The sequence below is a fragment of the Mesoplodon densirostris genome, chromosome 2 (assembly GCF_025265405.1).
Source record: "Mesoplodon densirostris isolate mMesDen1 chromosome 2, mMesDen1 primary haplotype, whole genome shotgun sequence".
Lineage (NCBI taxonomy): Eukaryota > Metazoa > Chordata > Mammalia > Artiodactyla > Ziphiidae > Mesoplodon > Mesoplodon densirostris.
Window position 1 is genome coordinate 18,932,201 of NC_082662.1, and position 26,182 is coordinate 18,958,382.

The following is a 26,182-nucleotide window of genomic DNA, read 5'->3' on the forward strand; positions in this document are numbered from 1 at the left end:
ACAGCAGAACACCACAAGATATTTTAAAAGCAGTAAGGGGGGCGGGGAGCAAATATTCTGTGAAGAAATAACAACTGAACTGGATTCTCAGCAGAAACTTTTAAGTGGACGTCAAGAAGATAAAAGACATGATAACATCTTTAAACGTTCTAAGAGAAAATAACTGTAACCTAGAAGTAAATACCAAGAGAAACTATGAAAGAAAGATATAATTCGTCAGAAACACTTTAAGAACAAATAAAAGGAAAATAAAAATTTAAGTGTTCACCACTGAAAAAACTATTGATAGACGAACTTCAGAATACAGAAACTGATCATTTAAAGAAGGCATTAGATGCAAGAAGGGAAAGAAATTAACCCAAACAAGCACTGATTCAGTTAAACAATAAAAATCAATTAGGGAGGGGCTTCCCTGGTGGCGCAGTGGTTGAGAGTCCGCCTGCCGATGCAGGGGACACGGGTTCGTGCCCCGGTCCGGGAGGATCCCACATGCCGCGGAGCGGCTGGGCCCGTGAGCCATGGCCGCTGAGCCTGCACGTCCGGAGCCTGTGCTCCACAACGGGAGAGGCCACAACAGTGGGAGGCCCACGTACCGCAAAAAAAAAAAAAAAAAAAAAAATCAATTAGGGATTGGTTTTATCCTGCTCCTTCTTCCCAGAGTGGAACTGAAACAATAAACAATAATAACAGGTAAATCATAAAGAGAGAAATCAGAATTCAAGTGTTCTTAGAATATTATATTCTTTGCGAAGAGGATAGTGTTATTATAACTAACTTTAGACCTTGTTAAGAATAGATATTAAAAAAAAAGAATAGATATTAATCATATATCTGATAAGGCATTAATAAGCAGAATATATAAAGAACTTCTACAACTTAACAATGAAAAAGAACCTGATTTAAAAATGGGAAAAGGACTTGAATAGACATTTCTCCAAAGATGATATCCAAGGACGACTACTATCAAAAAACAAAAAGTGTACAGATGTGGAGAACTGGAACCCTTGTATACTGTTGGTGGGAAAATGCTATAGCTACTATGGAAAAACATGATGGTGGTTCCTCAAAAAATTAAAAACTAATTACCATATGATCCAACAATTCCACTTCTGGATATATATCCAAAAATGAAAGAATGATCTCAGAGGGATATTTGCATACCTGTTTTTTTTTTATTTTTCTTTTGGCCACACCGTGCAGCTTGCGGGATCTTACTTCCCCAACCAGGGATCGAACCCAGGCCCCTTGCAGTGGAAGCACAGAGTCCTAACCACTGGACTGCCAGGGAAGTCCCCATACCTATGTTCATAGCAGCATTTTCACAAGAGCCAAAAGGTGGAAGCAACCTAAATGTCCATCAGTGGATGAATGGATACACAAAATGTGGTTTATACATACAATGAAATGTTATTCAATCTTAAAAAGGAAGGAAATTCTGACACTTCAACATGGATGCACCTTGAGGACATTGTACTAAGTGAAATAATCCAGTCACAAAAGACAAATACTATATGATTTCACTTATATGAGGTATCTGGAATAGTCAAATTCATAGAAACAAAGTAGAATGGTGATGGCCAGAGGCTGAGGGAAAGAGGAAATAGGGACTTGTTGTTCAATGGGTATAGAGTTCCAGTTCTGCAAGATAAAAAATGTTCCAGAGATTGGTTGGACAACAGTGTGTATATATACTTAACACTACTAAAAAAGTGTACATTTAAAAATGGTTAAGATGATACATTTTATGTTATGCATTTTTTGCCAAAATAAAAAATAATTTTTAAAAACGTTAAGGCACAGAAGAAGTAAAATACATAGAGATGGTAGCATATACTTTCAGTTTCTGGTCCAGCATGTAAGGAGCTTTCTAAAGTCATCACTTCTTCCTAACAAGTAAAAAGCTGAACAAACAAAATCAACAACTCTTCTTAGATCCATCAGAGAACTGAGGTTACAGAGAAAACTGCTTCCCCCAAAGTTAAACAGACAAGTGGATACAGAGAACACAATTTACCAGAGCAGAAATGCAGCAGTAGAAACCTCCACGGGAACTAATACCAGGGTAGGAAAACCTAAACTTCAACTGACAAACTTCTCGAGGCTCGGGGTGGACAACTTTGGGAGTCAAAAACAACAGGGGGTGTCTCAGTCTTAGGTGGGGGATGCACCACACTTTGTGAGCTTTACCTCCAGGAGCTGTACCAGGTTCTCACAGTGAAGATGGGAAAAAAATCCCCTCATGCTTCCAGCTGGAGGAGGGTAAATTAACCATTTTGAAACCAGGGTCTAACCTATTAGAGTCTTATCCGAGCCTAACTAACCTGGGGGAAGGAAAATACCCAACTCCAGCTACCTCTAACTTTCTACATGGCGGAAGGAATATGCCCAACTCCAGCCATCCTGTACCACCTAGGGGATGGGGTAGGGAGAAGGGTGGCACGTAGGACCTGACACTGAGAAGAACTTGTGAAATTCATAGCCCAGGGGCCCAGGCTTACTAAAAAACTGAGACCTAATCATGGGACAACAGGATACTTCCCCTTCCCCAACACTGTACCACAACATCACTAAAGGCCTACTTGCCTAAGTTATTTTTACCCAGGACATCATGTCCAGCTTTCAACAAAAAATTACAAGGCATACTAAAAGACAAAAACATAGTTTAAAGAAACAGAGCAAGCATCAGAACCAGACTCAGATATGGAAGAGCTGTTAGAATTATCAGACAGAAATTCAAAATGACTATGATTAATATGCTAAAGACTCTAATAGAAAAATTAGACAACATGCAAGAACATATGGGTAATGTAAGAAAAGAAATAGAAATTATAGAAAAGAATCAAAAAGAAACGTTAGAGATCAAAAACACCAACAGAAATGAAAAATGCCTTTGTCTCATTAGTAAACCAGACACAGCTGGTAAAGAATCTCTGAGCTTGAGGATATGTCAGTAGAAACTTCTAAACCTGAAAAGCAAAGAGAAAGAATGACTGCAAAAAAAAATGGAATAGAATATCCAAGAAGTGTGGGATAACTACAAGAAGTGTAACACAAGCGTAATGGGAATACCAGAAGAAGAAAGGAAGAGAAGAAAAATTTGAAGCAATAATGACAGAATTTCCCCAAATTTAATGTCAGCACCAAACCACAGATTCAGGAAGCTCTGAACACCAAGCAGGATAAATGCTAAAAGAAAAACAAAAACAAAAACACTGAGGCATATCATATTCACATTACAGAAAATCAAAGATAAAGGAAAAATCCTGAAAGAACCCAGAGGAAAAAAACACCTTACCTACAGAGGAACAAAGATAAGAATTAACATCTGACTTCTCAGAAATCATGCAAGTGACAAGACAGTAGAGTGAAACGTTGACAGAAAAACACCACCAATCTAGACTGCTGTACCCTACAAAATTATCCTTCAAAAGTGAAGGAGACGGGGCTTCCCTGGTGGCGCAGTGGTTGAGAGTCCGCCTGCCGATGCAGGAGACACGGGTTCGTGCCCCGGTCCGGGAAGATCCCACATGCTGCGGAGCAGCTGGGCCCGTGAGCCATGGCCGCTGAGCTTGTGCGTCCGGAACCTGTGCTCCGCAACGGGAGAGGCCACAGCAGTGAGGGGCCTGTGTACCACAAAAAAAAAAAAAAAGTGAAGGAGAGAGACTACCCTGGTGGTCCAGTGGTAAAGAATCCACCTTCCAACGCAGGAGATGTGGGTTTGATCCCTGGTTGGGAACTAAGATCCCACATGCCACAGGGCAACTAAGCCCATGCGCCACAACTACTGAGCCCATGTGCCTCAACTAGAGAGCCTGTGTGCTGCAAACTACAGAGCCCACACACTCTGGAGCTCACATGCCACAACTGCAGAGCCCTTGCACTCTGGAGCCTGTGTGCCACAACTAGAAAGAGAAAACCCATGCACCACAACTAGAGAGAACCCATGCGCCACAACAAAAGATCCCACATGCCGCAACAAAGATCCCGCATGCTGCAACTAAGACCCAACACAGCCAAAAATAAAAAATAAATTTTAAAAACGTCAATTCCGAAAGTGAAGGAGAAATAAAGACTTTCTAGGACAAATAAAAATTGAGGGGATCTGTTGCCAGTTGACCCACCTTACAAAAAATGTTAAAAGAAGTTCTTCAGTAAGAAGGAAAATAATATAGGTCAAAAACTCAGAACAGGGCCTCCCTGGTGGCGCAGTGGTTGAGAGTCCGCCTGCCGATGCAGGGGATACGGGTTCGTGCCCCGGTCTGGGAGGATCCCATATGCCGCGGAGCGGCTGGGCCCGTGAGCCATGGCCGCTGGGCCTGCGCATCCGGAGCCTGTGCTCCGCAACGGGAGAGGCCACAACAGTGAGAGGCCCGCATACCGCAAAAAAAAAAAAAAAAAAAAAAAAAAAAAAAACTCAGAACACATAAAAAAAAAAGGACGAGCATTAGAGAAGGAATAAGTCCAAGTAAAATGAAATTTTTAATTGTTCCTATTCTTAATTTATGTAACATAATAATTTTTCAAAATAATAATAGCAATAATGCCACAACTACTGAAGCCCGCACGCCTACAGCCCATGCTCCACAATAAGAGAAGCCACCGCAGTGAGAAGCCTGAGCACCACGGTGAAGACTAGCCCCCACTCACGCGACTAGAGAAAGCCCAGGTGCAGCAACGAAGACCCAATGCAGCCAAAAATAAATTTTTTTTAAAAAAACCCACTTTAAATTTTAATAAAGACACATAGATTAAAAGTAAAGGGATCGAGAAAGATATACCATATAACACTAATCAAAAGAAAGCTGGAGTAGCTATGTTAATTTCAGATAGCAGATTTCAGAACAAGGAATGTTATCAAGGGGAAAGGGGGATATCACATAATGATGAAGGGGTCAATTCTCCAAGAAGACAATAGTCCTTAATGTGTATGTGCATCAAAATGTGTGAGGCAAAAACTGATAGAACTGCAAGGAGGAATAGATAAATCAATTACTATAGCTGGAGAGTTCAACACCTCTCTATGATAAATGGACAGATCCAGCAGGCAGAAAATCAGTAAGGACATAGCTGAACTCAGCAACACCATCAATCAACTGGATATAATGGACATCTATAGACTATTTCATCCAACAACAAAATAAACATTCTTCTCAAGTTCACATGGAACATTCACCAAGACAGACTACATTCTGGGTCGTAAAAATACACCCAAACAAGTTTAAAAGAAACTATACAGTGTCTACTCCCAGACCACAATGGAATGGAACTAGAAATCAGTACCAGAAAGATAGCTGGAATTCCAAAATATGTGGAGATTAAACAACACACTTCTAAATAATACATGGGTCAAAGAAGAAATCTCAAGAGAAATGTTTTAAGTATTTTGAACCAAATGAAAATGAAATACAACTTTATCAAAAGTTGTGGGGTGTAGCAAACACAATGCTTAGAGGCAAATTTATAGCACTGAATGAATATATTAGTAAAGAATGAAGATCTACAATAATTCCTATCTTAGGGAACTAGAAAAAAGAAGAACAAATTAAAACCAAAGTAAGCTGAAGAAAAGAAATAATAAAAATTAGAGTAGAAATCAATAAAACTGAAAACAAAATCAATAGAGAAAAAAAAAATCAATGAAACCAAAAGCTGGTTCTTTGAAAATATCAATAAAATCAATCAGCCTCTTGCCAGGCTAACTAAGAAAAAAAAGAAAACACAAATTACTAATAACCCAATGCAGGGGGCCCAGGTTTGATCCCTGGTCAGGGAACTAGATCCCACATGCATGCTGCAACTAAGAGTTCGCATGCCACAACTAAGGAGCCCACCTGCCACAACTAAGACCTGGCACAACCAAATAAATAAATATTTTTTTAAAAAAAGAAATGAAAGAGGGACATCACTACAGATCCCATGGACCCTAAAAGGATAATAAAGGAATATTATGAATAACTCTATGCACACAAACTTGATAGCTTAGATGAAATCAATTTCTTGAAAGACACAATCTACCAAAACTCACACAAGAAGAAAAAGACAATCTTAATAGACCTGTATCTATTAAATAAATGGAATCAATATTTAATAACCTTGCAAAACAGAAAGCACCAGGCCCATCATTTCACTGACGAAATTATACCAAGAAATTATACCAAGTATCTACAACCTCTTCCAAAAATAGAAGCAAAGGGAATACTTCCTAACTTGTCCTTTGATGCCACATTTCATTAACAACAAAAGCAAAGACATTACAAGAAAAGAAAACTACAGCCCAATATCTCTCGTGAACACAGATGCAAAAATCCTTATGAAATATTAGTAAATGAAATCCAACACTGTATAAAAATAATTATACACCATAACTAAGTGTGATTTGTCCCAGGTATGCAGGGCTGGTTCAGTATTCAAAAGTCAATAAATGAAATCCACCACACTGACAGGTTAAAGAAGAAAAATCACATGATCATATTAATAGATGCAAAAAAGCACTTGACAAAATTCAATACCCATTCATAATAAAAACTCAGCAAACTAGGAACAGAGGGGAACCTCCTCAACTTGATAAAGAACATCTACAAAAAACCCTACAGATAACATCATACCTAATTGTGGGAAGTCCAAAGCTTTGTCGCCAAAATCAAGAACAAGGCAAGGATGTCCCCTCCTATAACAGCTTCTCAAAATTTACTGAAGTCCTAGCTAACACAGTAAGACAAGAAAAGAGAAGAAAAGGTATACTGATAGGGAAAGAAGAAATACAACTGTCTTTGTTCACAGATGACATGACTGTCTTATGTAGAAAATCCAAATGAATCAACAAAAAAACTCCTGGAACTAATAAGCAATTATAACTATAGCAAGGTTGCAGGATATAAATAAGGTTAACATACAAAAGTTAATCAATTTCCTGTATATACCAGCAATGAACATGTGGAATTCAAAATTGAAAACACAATACCCTTTGTATTAGCACCTCCTAAAATGAAATACACAGGTATAAATCTCACAATATGTACAAGATCTATATGAAGAAAACCACAAAACTCTGATGAAGAACTAAACAAATAAAAAGATATTCCATGTTCGTGGATTCTAACACTCAATATTACCCAAATTCAGTTCTTCCCAATTTGACCTCTAGATTCAATGCAATCTCAATCAAAATCCCAGCAAGTTATTTTGTGGATATAGACAAATGGATTCTAAAATTTGCATGGAGAGGCAAAAGACCCAGTACAGCCAATGCTATATTGAAGAACAACAGAGTTGGAGAACTGATGCTACCCAACTTCAAGACTCACTATAAAAGCTACAATATTCAAGACTGTGTGATACTGGTGAGAGAAAAGACAAATAGATTAATGGAACAGAACAGAGAGCCCAGATATAGACCCACAGAAATATGGTCACCTGATCTTTGACAAAGATGCAAGGGCAATACAACAGAAAGACAGTCCTTTCAACAAATGGCGCTAGAACAAATTGGACATTCACGTGCAAAACTATCAGTATAGACACAGACCTTACACCCTTCACAAACACTAACTTGAAATGCGTCACAGCCCTAAATGTAATACATAAAACACCTAGAAGATATCATAAGGAGAATACCTAGTGACCCTGGATTTGGCTGTGACTTGTTAGATACAACACCAAAGGTACAATTCATGAAAGGAGTAATTGATAAAATGAACTTCATTAAAATTAAAAACTGCTCTGCAAAAGACAATGTCAAGAGAATGAGAAGACAAGCCACAGACTGAAGGAAAAAAAACTTGCAAAGGACACGTCTGATAACAATACGAAAATCTGATTTTAAAATGGGCCAAATACCTTAACAGCCACTTCACTAAAGAAGATCTACAGGTGGCAAATAAGCTTATGAAAAGATGCTCCAACATCACCTGTCATCAGGGAAATGCAAATTTAAAGTTACCACTACACCAAATGCTAGTAAGGATGTGAACAACAGGAATTCTTGCTAGTGAAGATGCAAAATGGTACAGCCACTTTTAGAAGACAGTTCGGTGGTTTCTTAAAAAACTAAACATACTCAGCCATGTGATGCAGCAACAGCACAGATAAGATGCCAACTATTATATACCGGATGGATAAACAACAAGGTCCAGCTGTATAGCACAGGGAACTATATTCACTATCCTGTAATAAACCATATATATATGTAACTGATTCACTTTGCTGTACATCAGAAACTAACACAACATTGTAAATCAACTATACTTCAATAAGACAAATTTTGAAAAATAATATTACAAAAACAACAAAAAAAGCACAGATAGTTCATCTATGGTAAGAGGCAGGAAGGCAGAGTATATGGGTACCAGTGTTAGTGGGTAGGTAGGAAGGAAGGTGTGGTGGTAATAGTCTAATAAAGTTCTCTCCTGACTTTTTGCTTTTTCACTGAAGTAGAAAGCAAGATCATCATCTTAAAATGATGACAAGGGCAGGGGGTAGAGTAGTACAGGTTTCAGAAATGGTCATCTAGGTGAATGGAAAATAGAATGATTGCCAGGCAACATTAAGGGCCCACTTGAAATTCATGGTCATGATTTAAAGTGAAAACCAATCAGCAAGGTTGTATTTTTATATTCAGTCTTGTTCTGCTGGCCAGATGAAGGCACAGAGGAGAGAGAGAATTGGACTGAAAACAGGGTTGGAAGTTTGCAAATGTAACAAAGCAAGAAAAGAGTGAGGAAATTATAGGTGTGCACAAGGGAGCTTCAATAAAGAGAAACACGAACATCAAGAACATGTGAAGAATAGTGTAAATGTAATAGGGCCAATGAATTGAAGGTACCAATGAGGACTGAAGGATCGTTGGAGTCAGGATACTAGGAGGAATGAGCTTGAAAGACAGGAGACGGTAATCAGAGAGGGACCTCAGGGAATTGAAATTATCAAGGAGTTGCAGTAATTGATAATGTCAAGAACTAAGGTATGAATAGGAGAGCACAGAGGATGATTTTCAGGGCAGTAAAACTACTCTGTATGATACTATAATGATGGATACATGTCATTATACATTTGTCCAAACTCACAGGATGTACAACACCAAGAGTGAACGCGAATGCAAACTATGGACTTTGGGTGAACATGATGTGTGTGGAGGTTCATCAACTGTAACAAATGTACATGGGAGATGTTGACAATGGGGGGGGAACCTGAGGAGGGAAATGGACAGGGGGTATATGGGAAATTGCTGTAAATCGAAAACTGCTCCAAAAAAGCAGTCTTAACTTTTTGAAAGTTAAAAAACTAAAGTATGATTCTGGGAATGCCAGGTACAGAGAGAGGTGAGATCACTGGAAGAGAGAAATACTGAGAGGCAAAGGTGTTGCAAGGATTCCTGAAGTGTACATTGAAAGTCCACAAATTAACAGGACTAGTGCTGCAAATAGTGACATTAAACAAGAAACAATAGTCATCGAGAAATGAGAGGCGGTGACCCTGGGGTTCAATATGACAGCAACAATAAGGGCACTGGGTGATGCAGTCTGATATTACATTTAAACCTAGGAGAAAGGATGCAGGGAACAAGGTCTGAGCCATAAGAAAAAAACAGCCTCCATCTGAGAGAAAAATGGACTCAACAATGATCCCATGAGAAAGCTCAGGGCAAAAGAGAAATAACCTGGGGCTTCCCAGGTGGCGCAGTGGTTGAGAGTCCACCCGCCGATGCAGGGGACACGGGTTCACGCCCCGGTCCAGGTAGATCCCACATGCCGCAGAGCGGCTAGGCCCGTGAGCCATGGCCGCTGAGCCTGCGCATCCGGAGCCTGTGCTCCGCAACGGAGAGGCCACAACAGTGAGAGGCCTGCGTACCGCAAAAAAAAAAAAAAGAGAGAGAAACAACCTCAAGCAGGATTTGAGGAGATGCTAAATGCCACTTCTCTCCAACCCCAAGATCTCCTCCATCAATTGCACTTAAAGCCTAGAGCCACCAGGTGGAGCCCATGCTCAGCTTTTAAGAAACACCAAGGCCTCCGCGGTGTTGGAAATAACAGGGCCTGCCTCCCTCCTTCAGCCTCTCCATCACCCAGCTCCCTGACTATTCTTCCCTCTCCACCACTCGGCTTCTCTGGGTACTGTCTTTCTGTCTTCTCACCTGTGCCTCCTTTGGTCTCCCCTTCTCCTCCTTTTTCCAGCTTACAGGCTTCCTCATTCCCAAAAATGGAGAGAAAAAAAACCCCTACATTTATATATTATTTATAAGAAAGAAACCTTTTCCCTTATTCCCATCTACTTTTCCTAGATACAAAAAGAAACTTGTTTTTGGCCTTTTGCCTAGTGGTACAGTAAAACAAAAAAAAATTCTTAACTACCAATTTTTTTTTTTGCGGTACGAGGGCCTCTCAGTGTTGTGGCCTCTCCCGTTGCGGAGCACAGGCTCCGGATGCGCAGGCTCAGTGGCCAGTAGCAGGCTCAGTAGCTGCTCCATGGCATGTGGGATCTTCCCGGACCAGGGCACGAACCCGTGTCCCCTGCATCGGCAGGCGGACTCTCAACCACTGCGCCACCAGGGAAGCCCCTTAACTACCAATTTTATACACAGGGTGTAGGGGATGGGGGATTGAACTAAGTAGGAGCCATAAACCACTTTTAAATGAGTAGATACAAAAGATCTGTACTGGCATAGCAGTTATTGGAGGACAAATGATATATGATGCTTCTATAATACAAAGAGCTTTAAACAGCTTATCCTCATAAGTATGCTAGACAGTCATTAAATTGTATACTTTAAAGAGAGGAACTTTATGATACATAAATTATATCTTAAGGTGTTTAAAAAAAAAGAAACAAAAAAAAAAACAGCTTACCCCAAACTGAAACATTCTCCTCAACAAGTCTTATTTATACTACATAAACAAATCTCTTTTTTAGAGAGGAAAATGTTAAACTTAAGTACAGCCCCATCTATAAATTATATTTCTGAATTAGTAGAGTCCAGGAATTACATTGCTTTTTTATTCATTTGGCTTTTAGTGCCAATTTTATATGTTCTGTTCAAGACTCTGATATGAATCAACCAGGGTAGCACAAGGAATGAAGAAGCGAAACTCACTGAATATATAGCAAATACTTACTGAAATGTATAGAGAAGAGAGTTATCACACGCCACTACTCAAAATCCTTTAAAGGGCCTTATTGCTCAGGACAAAGCCCACACTCCCCACACGGCACGTAAAGTCCTCACGATCCGCCCTGCCTACCCCTTCAGCCTCGTCTTCAAACACCGCGTAGCTCTGCACTCTCGACGATCCACAAACCTTGCACTCTCTCTCACCTCCAGGCCTTCACTAGCTTGATAATACTTCCTTCTCATTTTTTCAAATCCCACCTTAGGCAGAAGCTCCTCCTGGAAGCTCCTGGAGCACCTCCTTCCTGAAACCCTAGGCTAGATCAGGGCGCCTCTTTCTTGAACTTTAGTCTGCTGTATTGGTCCCATCACAGCACTTATCACAATGTATTCAAGTTTTATTTACTCATTTTATCTCTCCAACTTGTTTCTTTTTCACCACTGTATTCTCAGCACCCAGCAGGAAGCCTAGCACATAAATTAATGCTTAAAATTCGATGAATGAATAGGGCTGAAGGAGCCCCCTAATTATTAAATGGCTGGTCAGCCCTTTGGCACTAACCATTAACAGAAAATAATAAAAATGATGTCGAGGAGCTACTTACTCATGGATTACAATGGAGAAAACAACTGACAATAACAGATACAGCCAGCACAGATATCAGGTCCCGTGGTAATGCTCTGAAAGGTCTCGTCCCAAGCCCCAGGCCACTTGCACAGTGCTTCTCCCAGTTGGACAATGACCCATCTGGCTTTCAGGTTTATGCCATGGAAATATGACATAAATACCAGAAAACCACACCACTCATAGAGGTTCTAATTACTGGAGCAAGTGTTGAAGCAGAAAATATTTCTGGATCTTCTTCCACTCATTAGAATGGGATTTCATAGCTAAAACACAGCTAAAAGATCATTTAGTCCACTGAATTTCAAACCAGACTGAGCAAACCCCTTCCAGAGTCACCTGGGAAAAGAGAGCAGGGGCGAAGGTCTGAGCAGGTTGAGTCAGGCTCCCTCTCTCACTCAGTCAACCAAAGCAACTGATTTCAGCTTCTTAACATATTGGTCTTCCCCCAAATGACTGTCACGAAAGAGTTCTACCGCTTTTATTTAAAATAAAACTGCCTGTTTGGCCCAGTCCCCTTATTTTAAAAATGAAGGAACTGAGACTCAATATTTCTCCAGCAACTTAGCAAAGCCAAGGACTTTAGTCTCCTGACTCTACCCAGGACTCTTCCCATTGTGTAAAAGCACTTCCCTACAAATTCTTGAGCATTTTTACAAAGTGAGGCATTCTGATTATACATAGACCAATAAAAACAGAAAGGTATGAAGGGAACAAATAAAGGACAACCCCAAATTGAGCATGACTATACTACAGACAATATAGTAAGGACTTTAAGTACATGCTTTCTCTAGGAATCCCAGATCTATCTACTTGAACAAATTACTTCTCTGAGGTTTTCTCATCCATACAAAGACAACATGTAATCCCCCGGCATGTAAAGCACTTAGCAGAATGCCTTGCACATAAGTCACAACAAACAGTAGCTATTACTATTATTCTACTCAGCCTTCACAATAACCTTATGGGATCGGTACCCTCAAACTTGCCCAAGGTCACACAGCTAGTTAGGACAGCCAGATGGTGAACCCAAGTCTAGTTCCAAAGACCATATTCCTTTAAGAATGCTACCCTGTTTGGTCAAGTCATTGATCTTCTCCATGTCTCAGACCCTTCCTCTGAAAAAATAAAAGAATATCAACCCCACCTACCTCCCAGCAAAAGTTAAAGTCAGCAAAAGCTCTCTGAAAAGTCCTGTGCATACCTAAGGTAAGTTTCACTAGGCAGAATCCTCCTAAAAAGAGAGACTCACTAAAATCAGCCCTTCTACCCAGGGTAAATAAGGAAATGGATCGAAAATGAGGTTAGAGTTTCACTTATCTCTGACCTTTTGGCCCTAAGCACAGCCAGAGAAAGAAATGCTTTGCCACCTCCAGGACCATCCACAAAGGGAAGAGACAGATGCCTCTCTTTCCAGTCTTCTGCATTCCCCATCAAGTATGTTTATCCAGGTAAAATGCATTTATTTAGTAGACATCTATGGAACATCTGTAATGCACCCAGCATTTTGCCAAGTGCTAGAGAGAGATCATTAAGACCCAACCCTTGCCTTCAAGGAATCAGAAAGCTAGAACCAATTATAAAATAAGAATAAAGAGGGGCTTCCCTGGTGGCGCAGTGGTTGATAGTCCTCCTGCCAGTGCAGGGGACACGGGTTCATGCCCCGGTCCAGGAGGATCCCGCGTGCCGCGGAGCAGCTGGGCCCGTGAGCCATGGCCACTGAGCCTGCGCGTCCGGAGCCTGTGCTCCGCAATGGGAGAGGCCGCAGCAGTGAGAAGCCCGCATACCGCAAAAAAAAAAAAAAAGAATAAAGAGGCCTCTCTGACTTCCCTGGTGGCGCAATGGTTAAGAATCTGCCTGCCAATGCAGGGGACATGAGTTTGAGCCCTGGTCCGGGAGGATCCCACATGCCGCGGAGGAAATAGGCCCGTGCGCCACAACTACTGAGCCTGCGCTCTACAGCCCACAAGCCACAACTACTGAGCCCCAATGCCACAACTACTGAAGCCCGTGCACCTAGAGCCCGTGCTCCACAACAAGAGAAGCCACCACAATGAGAAGCCCATGCACCACAAAGAAGAGTAGCCCCCGCTCACTGCAACTAGAGAAAGCCCATGCGCAGCAACGAAGACCCAATGCAGCCAAAAATAAATAAATAAAAACAAATAAACAAACACATTTATTTTAAAAATAAATAAATATGTGCACCTGAAAAAAAAAACATTAACTATATTAGGTGACATTGCTAAAATCACTTATCATTTCTAGTAACTGTTGCAGATTCCTTGAGATTTTCTACATATATGGTATGTCTTCTGCAAATAATGACTATTTAGCCTTTTCCTTTCTAAATTGTGAGACACTTATTTTCCCCAAATACAATGTTGAAGTAAAATGATGAGAGTGGACATACTGCTTTGCTATTGACCTTGGGTGGGGGAAGGATTCAGTATTTCAGTGTTACTTATAAAGTTTACTAGAGGTTTTCTGGTAAATGTCATTCATCAGATTGAGGACGTACCTTTTCATTTCTAGTTAGCTGATTTTTCTTTTCTTTTTAATCATGTAGGGTGTGGAATTTTATCCAATGGTTTTCTTTTGCATCAACTTAAATGATCACGTTGATTTTCTCCTTTATTCAATTAATATTGTGAATTAAAGTGATTTTTTGAAATGTTAAACCAACCTTGCATTCACAGGATAAACCAAACTTGATTATGTGTTATTATGTTTATATATGTTGCTGGATTTATTTCCTAATATTTTTATTATATATGTTTTATAAAAGCTTTATTGAGGTATAAGTGAGAAATAAAAATTATATATATATATTAAAAAAGAGGCCTCCCTGACCATCTCACAAAACATAGCACCCACTCTTCTGCTCTGTCCTCTTACCCTGCTTCTTTTCACTTAGTACATTTCACCACCTGATGTATATACACTAGAAGCTCAGAAGAAGTGATTAATTGTACCCAAGAGTGGGGTCTGGGAAGGAAATTGTTTATATTAAGCCTCAGAAATCATGGGAAAGTGAAGAAAGGGACGAGTAGTCCTTTCTTTAATGCCAACTTCCTCCCCCCGCCCAACACACACACCAGTGTCTAACTCAGTTCCAACTCATACTAGAAAGATACATCACTGACTGTCTCTCATTCAGACCTCCTTTCTGCCAAAGGTCTTGAACCCAGTTCCAAGTGGCCCTATCCAACATTTTGGAGGCTGGCTCTTTTTCCTGTCCTAGTGGGCCAGGAAGGTCTGAAATAGTACAGAATCAAACTTGCCCTGCCCTTTCCCCCAACACAGCTGCCATGATTCACTTCCTGTTCCCAACAGTCATTTAAAGTAGGGAATCAGCAAACTTCTTCTGTCAAGTTTGATAGTATCCATATAAGTATACAACTTAGTTTGATAGCAAATATTTTAGGCTTTGTAAGGCCTAAGGTCTCTGTCCCAACTACTCAACTCTGCCATTGTAGTGTGAAGCAGCCACACACAATACATAAGCAAGTGACATGGCTGTGTTTCAACTAAACTTTATTTACAAAAATAGGCAGTGGGCCTGTGGACCACAGTTTGCCAGTCCTGATCTAAAGGAAAATGGGAAAACTATTTTAAAGCAGCTTCCTCCTGACAATCTCTAGTTACCTGTCTTAAAACCTTCAGCTGTCCACATCTCACCAGCACTTCTTGTTTCCATTTTATTTCTGGACTTAAATGATTTTTCCCAGAATCACAAATTCATGTATTTTAGATATGCAAACCTCAGGGTTGGGAGCCCAACTAGTATGTAGAGATTCTCCAGGTTGGAAAGGATTTAGAGATCATCTGATCCAACTTCCCATTCAATGAAGAAATTATCTAGCAAGTAGTCATTCAGCTCCTATTCAATGACAGGAAGGGTACTCATTTCCTCCCAAGGGAGCTCATTTCATCTTCGGACAGCTCTAAGCTAAGATATTCTACTTGTTTCTTCTTAGCACATTTTACCACTTAACTGCTTGAGAATTTATTTACCGTGTGACTCTTTTTACTAGATTGTAAGATCTATGAGATCAAAAACATGTTTTTTTGTATTTGCAGCTGTTTTTTACTGCTGTGTCTCCAGCACTTGGCACAGTGGTACATAAAGGGTATAAAGTAATTGTTTACAGGGAGGAAGGAAGGGAGGGCAGGCAAACAAAACAATGCTGCATTTGGGGAACTTTAAGTAACTCAGCAGTACTGACATGACAGGCACAGGGGGAGGAGGAGAGCAGGTAACTGATATGGTTGAGTGCAACAGAGAAGCCCTTGAAATCTCACAGCAAGTGCAGAGGCTGAGGTGGTCGTGTCTGAGGACCAAGTTTAGAATTCCCCCTTTCTCCCTTTTCCTCTTCCTTCCAAGCCTCCCCTGCACCATTCTGATGGTGATCATCTGTCACTGCAGTTTTCTGAAGCCTCTTCAAACAGGCTCTCCCCCAACAAAAAGTGCACAGCCCTAAAACCTCTAGATAGAGTATCCCCCCTTACCCACGGGGGATATGTTTCAAGACCCCTGGTGGATGCCTGAAACCACACACAGTACAGAACCCTATATGTATTATGTTTTCTCCTAGACAGTTAACCCTTGAACAATGTGAGGGTTAGGGGCAACGACCTTCCGAGCACTCAAAATCCATGTATAACTTACACTTGGCCCTTCATATAGGCAGTTCCTCCATACATGCAGTTCCTCTGTATCCTGAGTTCTGAGTCCGTAGATTCAACCAACTGCAGATCGTGTTGTACTGTAGTACTTACCATTGAAAAACATCTGCATATAAATGGACCCGCACAGTTCAAACCCACGTTGTTCAAGGGTCAACTGGACAAAAGGACGGAGCAAGATTTCATCACGCTACTCAGAAGAGCATGCAATTCAAAACTTATAAATTGTTTATTTCTGAAATTTTTCATTTAATATTTTTGGTTGATTGGTCCATCTTAAGCTTACATTATTTACCTTTTTTTTCATTTCAACTTGAAAGTTAGTTTCAATCAATAGTTTCAATTGTCTAAATATTTTCTACACCTTCCAGTTTATAAGCATTCACTCACTATTTATTAATCTAACAGGCATGTCTCTTCTGTATCTTCATCCAAATTGATTTTCAAATTGTTAAACAAAATATAACCAAGAACAGCCCTCCAGAATGCCACTAAAAACAACCCCTCTAGATAAGCATCAATCCATTAATCAGTACTTGTATATCACTTGCATGCAAGCCAGCCCCAAATTTTCTTTGTCTTGGGATCACATGAGAAAATGTTATCTAATTTTAGCACTAAGACATATTACCTTTGTAGCATATTCCTGATCCCCCAGCCTAGGAACCTTTTCAAAAATGAATTGCCCTAATATACATCAAAGTGCTATATATATAGTAATTACCCCTGGATGGTATGATTTTTTTCCTTTATTTTCTAATATTTCAATAACAAACTTGTACTGATTTTACAGTTTAAGTAAAATCATGGCAGAACTTAAAGAAAAAAAAATTATCAGTTAGCTTGAGTTACTCTTAGTGACTTCTACGGTCATCCCTGTGTTCTTATCCTTTGCTCAATCAGGTTTAGAATTTTACCAGAGATCACTGTCAAGTTTCCAATGATACCCTCAAGCCCATGTGACCTAGAGGTTAACTCCAGATAAATCAAACATCAGAGAGAATTAGAATTTGACTCTGCCTTCAAAAAAAATATGTCCAGAAACCATTCCTTTCTGGCTACACAGCACTGCCACCCTAGTCTGAGCCACCATCATCCCTGCCCCAACTACTGACAGAAGGCAAAAGCTTCCTACCTGGTCTCCCTGCTTCCGCCGATGCCCACTTTTCCCCACCTTCCACAGTCTATTCCCCAAGAGCAAACAGAGTAAAGCCTTTTAAAACGTAAGTCAAATCCTGTCTCTCCTCTGCTGTCCCCTCCCCAGTGGCTCCCATCTCGCTCAGAATAAAACGCACTCCAGGGACTTCCCTGGTGGTCCAGTGATTAAGAATCCATCTTGCAATGCAGGGGATGCTGGTTCGATCCCTGGTCAGGGAATTAAGAGCCCACATGTCGCAGGGCAACTAAGCCCACACACCACAACTACAGAGCCCATGAGCTCTGGAGCCAGCGTGCCACAACGAGAGAGAAGCCCATGTGCCACAACTGGAGAGAAGCCCGCGCACTGCAACGAAGAGCCTGCGCACAGCAACGAAAGACCCTGTGTGCTGGAACTGAGACACAATGCAGCAAACAAACAAATAAATAAAAAAATATTTTTTAAAATAAATAAAATCCACTCCAAAGGTCTTACCCCCGCTCTCAGGCCCTAGGTGATCTGAGTCCCATTACTTCTCTGCTCTCACCCCCTACTGCTCTTTCCCGATTACTCCACTCCAGCACCCTGGCGGCCCTGTTGGTCCTTGGACAGAACAAGTCACACTCATACCTCAGGGCTTTTACATTTGCTGTTCCCTCTGCCTGGGATGCTTCTCTCCCAGGTATCTCCCTGGGTGTGTTCCTCACTTCTTTCAGATCTTGGCTTAAAATATCACCTCATCAGAGGCCTTCCCTGATGACCTTACATAAAGTAACAATCTCTCAGCTCCCCACCACTTCCTATTACCACCTTACCCTGCTGTTGTTCTTCTGAGCAACTATCACCTATGGGTGTTGTTTATTTATCTACTTATTTATTTATATCTAGCTATGCATTTTTAAAAATATTTCTACCCATTAGAATATTATCCTTGAGAACAAGGATTTTTTCCTGTTTTGTTTAAGGCTGGACACTTAGCTCCAAGAACCGTGCTAGGCACGTGGTAAGTGGTACCATCAGAACATAAGTCCCAGTATATAGCAAAACACTCTATGTATAAGAGGTATGTGTAATAAATTTTGGTGATGAAAATGATTACTGCCCCCTCCCAAACTGACCAAGTATATTGAAAAAACATTGGTGCTCCAATAAAGAGAGACTAAAGTACCCTCAGAAAGATCAATGAACAAATGAATACTGGCTGCCACTCCACCCAACCAAAAATGAATTTCATTACCTACCCAGTTCCCTGGGGTAGGAAAAATGCTCCAGGGAAAGGAACAGAACAAGAATCCTGAACTAATGAACAGGGCAAGAATTTGCCTCGAAGTTTCCCACTCCCTCAAGAAGAGCCTGTCCCAAACTATGCCTGTTTCCAGGAGGGGTTCCCATGAGAGTGAGAGGTCTTGCTAAGATTCCTTTCCTATGTTCAATCACTCCTACGCCTAGAACCCATTTCCCAGACTCATTCTCTGGTTGCCCCATTGCTCTTCCTTCCCAGAGAACCTTGTTCTAACTGTTATACAGCTACCGCTGGTGACCAAGACCACTAGGTCCTCTGGCCACTCACTGCTCCAGTTTCTTCTATTTCATTAGTTCTCTCCACTGCCTCAGTCAACAACACCAATAAGATACTGGCATACACAATCCGGAAAGGGCTAGGAAAGGGAACTAGTTGTCAGTCACTGCCTCAACCAAAAAGTAACTTTCACAAAAGAGAAACATTACAGTGCAATGAAAATAACCCAGGTTTAAAATCTAGTCCTACCATCTACTACTTGTATGAACTTGGAGAAGTCATTTAACCTCTCTAAGCTCACTTCCTTATGGTGAAAATAACAGCACTTACCTCACAGTGCTGGTGTAAATATTAAGGGAGATAATGCCTGTCAAACAGGACTATGCCTAGCATATAGTAAGGGTTCAGTAAATGGTAGCTAGGCCTATTTCTGAAGGTTGGCTGGGTGGATTAAATGAGAAAACATGTGAGGTACTTAACACAGTATTTGGTTCAGAATAGGTCATCAACGAATACTGACTTTCCTCCCTCTCTTGTAATGGTGGTAAAATTGTAGAGACTTCAGAAACCACCCAATCCTGTCAGTGTGGCTCTACAACACTGTACAACATACTCACCATTTAGGTAATTTAAGCTTTCTGTCAATGCTTCTGGCTGCTCCCCTGATGCTTGTTGTCTTGGCAACAGTCACTCACTATCTTTTAATGGCAGTTGCCTCTTGACCTGGAGAGAATATAAACAGAAGGGAAAAGATAGGTAAAACATGAATTGCACCAAGACTGGGCTGACCCAAAGGCCTATCCCAAAGACCTTCACATACACTGCAGTGTCAGAAAGAGATAAGGGAGAATCTGGGTGCAGATCCTGACTCTGAAGGAAGCTGTCTATCTCTCTCCTCAGGGGAGAGAGGGAGTTTGGCTCTAGGAGACTTACCCTTTCCTACTGGATGATATGGTCCCAGGATAGACTACATTGTCATTCCTGAAATTAACAGACCTATATATATACATTCCCCAACAGTCTAAAAATTTGTATGACAGCTTACATTCAGGAAGGATCTCAGAAATCAACTAGTTAAATGTCCTCATTTTAAGGAAGGAAACTAAAGCTTGGAAAGGGTGAGTCACACAATTGCTTAGGGCTAAAGCTGGGAATTCTACTAAAAATAAGATGTTCTGGAATATGCACAAGGAAAAAAATAATAAAACCAAACATCTGGGCCTCCCTGGTGGCGCAGTGGTTAAGAGTCCGCCTGCCGATGCAGGGGATGCGGGTTCGTGCCCCGGTCTGGGAGGATCCCATGTGCCGCGGAGCGGCTGGGCCCGTGAGCCATGGCCGCTGGGCCTGCGCATCCGGAGCCTGTGCTCCGCAACGGGAGAGGCCACAGCAGTGAGAGGCCCACATACCGCAAAAAGAAAAAAAAAAAAAAAAAAAAAAAAAACCAAACATCTGTGAAGTATCCACCACACCCTGGGCAATATGTTTTATGTTTTACACCAGACAATAACACAATAATATTACCCCCTTATAGATGAAGAATCTAAATTTCAACAAGTCAAGTGACTTGTCCAAGGTCTCACAGCTTGTGAGTCAGGGTTTAAACCCAAGTCTGTCCAACTACAAAAAGCCAAGCCATCATGCTGACTCTCACTGGGGTGCCTTCTAGACTTGGTCCTCAAAACAGCCCTGAAGGGCCTCCCTGGTGGCGCAGTGGTTAAGAGTCCGCCTGCCGATGCAGGGGATACGGGTTCGTGCCCCGGTCTGGGAGGATCCCATATGCCGCGGAGCGGCTGGGCCCGTGAGCCATGGCCGCTGGGCCTGCGCATCCGGAGCCTGTGCTCCGCAACAGGAGAGGCCACAACAGTGAGAGGCCCACATACCGCAAAAAGAAAAAAAAAAAAAAAAAAAAAAAAAAACAGCCCTGAACTACTCCATATCAATTAGAACAAAAACAGAGCCTATCTGCAAACTTTACCCCTGGTTTTGTAATCCAGGAAGGCTGAAAAGCCTCCTAACCCATTGAACCTTACCCCTAACACTGGAGAAGAGTAAATGAAGGTGGAAGATCTGGGTCAAACTTCTGTCCATCCCAGTCCTGAGGAAGAACAGAAAAACGGCTTCTAAGCTAGTGGCAAAACGAAAGCTTTTGTACATCGTCTTATACTCACACTATCCCCCTCCTTGCATCACAACTGCCCATCCCTCTCTTACATATCCCACAGACTACCCTGTGACCTCCTTCCCAGGCTGTTGGTCCCTTTAATCCAATTTCCGCACCTCCACCACCAACCACGTAACATACACACAGATACAGAATCTACCCCTACCTCCATCCTCCTAGGGAGCTAGAAGGCTAGAATTAAGATGAAGAAGTAATAAAATGATAGCTTTTTAAAACTGGCTTTAAAAAAGACGAGGGCTTGAAGTCTCAAGCCAGTTAAGACCTAAGAGAGAAGAATTATTGACAAGCAATGAAAACAGCTAGAAAAGGAGTAGAAAAAAGGATCTGTACCAGGGACAGCACCCGAGGGGTGGCTTGGGTGGGCGTGGCAGAAGCTTTAGCTCTCTCTCCCCCCATCACACACTTCAGAAAAACAATCAGTCTACACAGATTAAGTATGTTTGCTATTCAAACAGCATCAAGACTGGCCCACAGACCTTCTGTCCTGCCCCTCCACCCACCTTACACACACACACACACCTTCCTTTGCATAGCCTAGAACCTTTCCTACATAAACATTCTAAACTCCTAACAGCGGCAGCAGCACCTCTACTGAACGCTGCTGCTCCCTCCACCTACTGCCAAATGTGCTGGCAAAGTAAGAAAGCCCAGGAGCCTATTCTCTTCAAAACAGGAGAGAACACATGGCCAAAAATCAAACAAACAGGAACTCCAGATGATCCTGATTTGTTTTCAACTATCACACAGCCTTTCCTTACTTCTAAGGGCAAGTGATTTCTTTCCTTTGCTTCTGAATGTCCTTTACTTCTTGCGTCCTCAGTGCACTGGTCCTCTGTCCCCAGAAACAAAGGAGACTGTAAACGCCCTCAAACGCTGTAGTGCTGCCCCTTCAGAGCCTTTCACCCCAGCGGATCCAGCCACAGCACCTCCCCAGGCATCTCCTCTGCAGCTTCTGGCTGTTACTGTTGGCGGTGCTAGTGCGGGCTCTGTGTGCCCGTGCTCTCTGTCTAGAAGAAGAGGTAACAGGACCTTACAGATCATGGGAGAGCCCAACTGCCTCATCTTCCAGAGGAGCAAATGAGTCCCAGCAAGGAGGAGAGACTGGCCCAAGGCTGCAAAGCTGGTTGAAGTGAACCCGGTCGAGTCCACCTGAGATAGTTCACAAGCCACTTTAAGGAAATGCATCAGTCCATCCTCATTTGATTGAAGATTAAAGCTCTCTTACTCTCTGGGCTCTGACCTAGGTTGCGGCGACATGGCTAAATGCACCAAGAAGGTCAGAATCGTGGGTAAATATGGGACCCATTAATGGAGCCTCCCTCAGGAAAATGGTGAAGAAAATTGAAATCAGCCAGCATGCCAAGTACACTTGCTCCTTCTGTGGCAAAGCCAAGATGAAGAGACGAGCTGTGGGCATTTGGTACTGTGGCTCCTGAATGAAAACAGTAGCTGGTGGTGCCTGGACCTACAACACCATTTCTGCCGCCACAGTAAAGTCTGCCATCAGAAGAGTGAAGGAATTGAAGGACCAGCAGAAGCACCACCATTTGAAACACTGCTAGCCTAAATGGGTTAATTTATGTAACCAAAAGAAACAAAACAAAACACTCTCTTAAATGTGTATCACTTTTGTTCCCAAAACACTTTGATAATAAGATAAAAATGCTAGTGGGTAGTTCTGCTTCCAGTACACTCCTCCCACAGATAAACAACTAAACACTCTAAATAAAATAGAAAAAACACCTATCTGAAGAGAACAATGGCTGGCAGATTTTAGAAAAGTTAAAAACTGGAAGAAGGGACTGGCAGGGGAAGAATTCCCCATTTTTGGAGCTTTGACCTGAGGGTTGTCCAGCTGAAGTTCCAATTAAAAATGAAAGCCTAGGCTTTCTGTCCAGAAGACAGAGAGACCAGAGAAGCCACAGACAGTAAGAAGGAAGAAGAGAGCCTGAGATGGAGAGCCTAGGTTCTGTGTGACACTCTGCCCAATCTCCTGCTGACCCCTGAACCATGTCCGCACGGGGCACAGTCCAAGGACCTCAGCTAAGGACAAAAGAACTGGACCGAGATTTGAACTGCCACCCACCACAGGTGAGACAGAACGTGCAATTTTGAGTCTAACCAACTTAACTATCTGCTAAAACAAAAACATCAACAGAAACCAGAGTCTCCACAACATAACATCCACATGCATCCATGTCCAGGACACAATCCCAAATTACATAAAGAACTAAAAAAACTAAACCCCTTTGCAAGAGAAAAGACAATCAAGAGAGGGCAAATCTAAGATGACCCAGATGTTGGAATTATCAGACAAGGATATTAAAGCAGCTATTATAACATCTATTAAAAGCAGAGAAATTGAAAAAAATTTAAGTGGAAATTTTAGAACAGAAATGCAGGATCTGAAATTTAAAAATTCTCTGAATGGGCAGGCTTAAGAACGGAATGGAGATGACAGAGAAAAGAGTCAATGAAACTTCTAGATCAAACTGAAATAACTGGGTCATCCGCAGTCTCTAGAAAAACCACCCTCAGGCCTTTCACCTAAGTGTACGCAATGATTACTTTCTGTGATCAGAAAAATAGGTATCAGAGAGAACCAGAATGACTAGGGATCACAGAGAAACCATTACCTGTAATTCTTTTGGACCAGGCCACCCCTCATCTACTAATTAACTCTTTCAAATATAAGCAAAGAAGAAAGTATAAAGGTAGAAAATGAGAGGGCAGGATAAATATGTACACCTGAGATAACCACAATATCCAAAGTCCTAAGAGTCAAATCTAGTGCCCCACTGTGTGTACTGAGAAGGAAGGAGATCGTCATGTTTCCCCTATAATTACTGAGGTAGCGTTCTCAGGATTGTTGGAGAAAAAAGCCAGGAGGGATTTTAACATTTTTTTCTGCCCTATGTGGTCTCTTCAACAAAAATCCAACCTGGTAAACAGGCTGCTAGCAGGACGGGGTGGGACCAGTCGGTGGTCTGCAGCTGAAGAGTACCAGCAGCTTGGCGAGAGTCAACCTAGTGCCACCTGGATTGGCGAAAGCAGCTAACCTGGCACCACCACTGAGCAGCGTCCCACACTCAGGTTACCATGTTGGAGTTCAGTGGCAAAAGACACGTCCATTTCTGTAAACCCTGCCTTTTTCTCATGCCCCTCCTCCCCACCCACACACCTGCCCACAGGGAAGAGAATCCAGTGCAAGTGCTCTTTTCTAAAGTCCTGTCATTAATTCTTAAATTGTGTTAATAATAGAGGTTTCAACACTTATCTATGCTGGAGGGCTACTAAAATAATGTCTCTCTTTTTCTAATTCTCCCAGGATAATTTTTTTTTTTTTTTTTTTTTTTTTTGCAGTACGCGGGCCTCTCACTGTTGTGGCCTCTCCCGTTGCGGAGCACAGGCTCCAGACGCGCAGGCTCAGCAGCCACGGCTCACGGGCCCAGCCGCTCCACGGCATGTGGGATCCTCCTGGACTGGGGCACGAATCCGCGTCCCCTGCATCGGCAGGCGGACTCTCAACCACTGAGCCACCAGGGAAGACCCAGGATAACTTTTTACCCATGTACCTCTTAAGATGAGAAGAAGATACTCTTATCCCCCATATGACAGATGAGCAAACAGACTGAGAGACTTGTGACCCTTTTAGGAAAGCTAGAAACAGAGGCAGAACTGGCATCCAATAATCCCATCTCTGAGCTTCAGGGTTTCTTCACCTCACTAAAGAAGCCTTACCCAACACAGACCCAAAAATATAAACAAGATTGCAATTGGAAAGAAAGGACTAAAGAACTTAGTATTAATAAACAATTGATAAGGGCTTCCCTCGTGGCGCAGTGGTTGAGAGTCTGCCTGCCGATGCAGGGGACACAGGTTCGTGCCCCGGTCCGGGAGGATCCCACATGCCACGGAGCGGCTGGGCCCGTGAGCCATGGCCGCTGAGCCTGCGCGTCCGGAGCCCGTGCTCCGCAACGGGAGAGGCCACGGCAGTGAGAGGCCTGCGTACCACAAAAAAAAAAAAAAAAAAAAAATTGATAAGACTCATTTGTGATCAGCATATCTGTGTAAATATTTGCAGGTCCTCAAGGAGGCCACCTGGCTCTGCTGTTTCCTTTCCTAACTAGTAGGTTATAATTGAGACCAGGTTTCCTTGCAATTAGCCCATGTTTGTGGGGTTTAGCAACAGAACCTCATGCCTGAAATTGGTGGTTATTCACCTGCTTTAACAAAGTTAGCTGAATCAGAAGAACATGCTGGCTGCCTTTAACCTCTAGAAGTCTATAATTAGGGTATCAAGGGGCCACAAGGATTACAGCAAGTAATGGCAAATGTAGTTAAATAGCAAGTCACAGAAATCACCCTAAGGAGAAAGGAACCAGAGGGCTTTTATTACCTAATTTAATCTTCATGGTAACCTATCAGGAAAATACTATCATGTTTAGTTTATAAATGAGGAAAAATTAAAGGTTCGAGGTCACATAGCTGATAAGTGATAACGGATAAGTGGATTCTCACCTACATATTTCTGCCCCAAATTTTGCTTTCTCCTCTCCATTATACCTCCTCTCTAAGGAATCATCTCTCGGATCTCACCCTCAAAAAAGTCAGTCCTGATCCACAGTCCAAACATCACAAACCTACATGAGGTCGATGGGTAGTTTGTTCATTTTTTCATTCATTCATTCATTCATTCATTCTAATATTGACTGACAGTGCATCAAGCTCTGGAACAAGCACTGGGGATAAAACAGTGAGTAGAAACAGACTGCCTTCGAGGCATTTTGTATAGTACAACAGAAAAGCACTGACTGAAGAATCATATTAAATATAAAATCTATGAAGTACAATTAATAGAAAGTGACCCACTGGGGGAGGTCTAGCAAGGCTCCAGTTCTCAGTAAGAACGTTCCAAGTAGAAGAGG

At 41.9% G+C, this 26,182-nt stretch overlaps 1 protein-coding gene and 1 pseudogene across 2 annotated transcripts in view; one reads left to right on the top strand and one right to left on the bottom strand.

The window, feature by feature from the left end:
- The window catches only part of LUZP1 (leucine zipper protein 1), an 85,505-nt gene that overhangs the window by 9,414 nt on the left and 49,909 nt on the right, over positions 1-26,182 (bottom strand). The window contains exons 2-3 of one of the 2 annotated variants that reach the window (XM_060089128.1): positions 21,103-21,167; positions 19,690-19,795 (exon numbers count right to left, since the gene is read on the bottom strand). The gene's annotated coding sequence lies outside the window, so the exon portion shown is untranslated. The remainder of the gene's footprint in view (positions 1-19,689; positions 19,796-21,102; positions 21,168-26,182) is intronic. The other variant, XM_060089129.1, reaches the window with a different exon arrangement.
- LOC132502576 (large ribosomal subunit protein eL43-like) lies at positions 22,510-22,816 on the top strand (annotated as a pseudogene).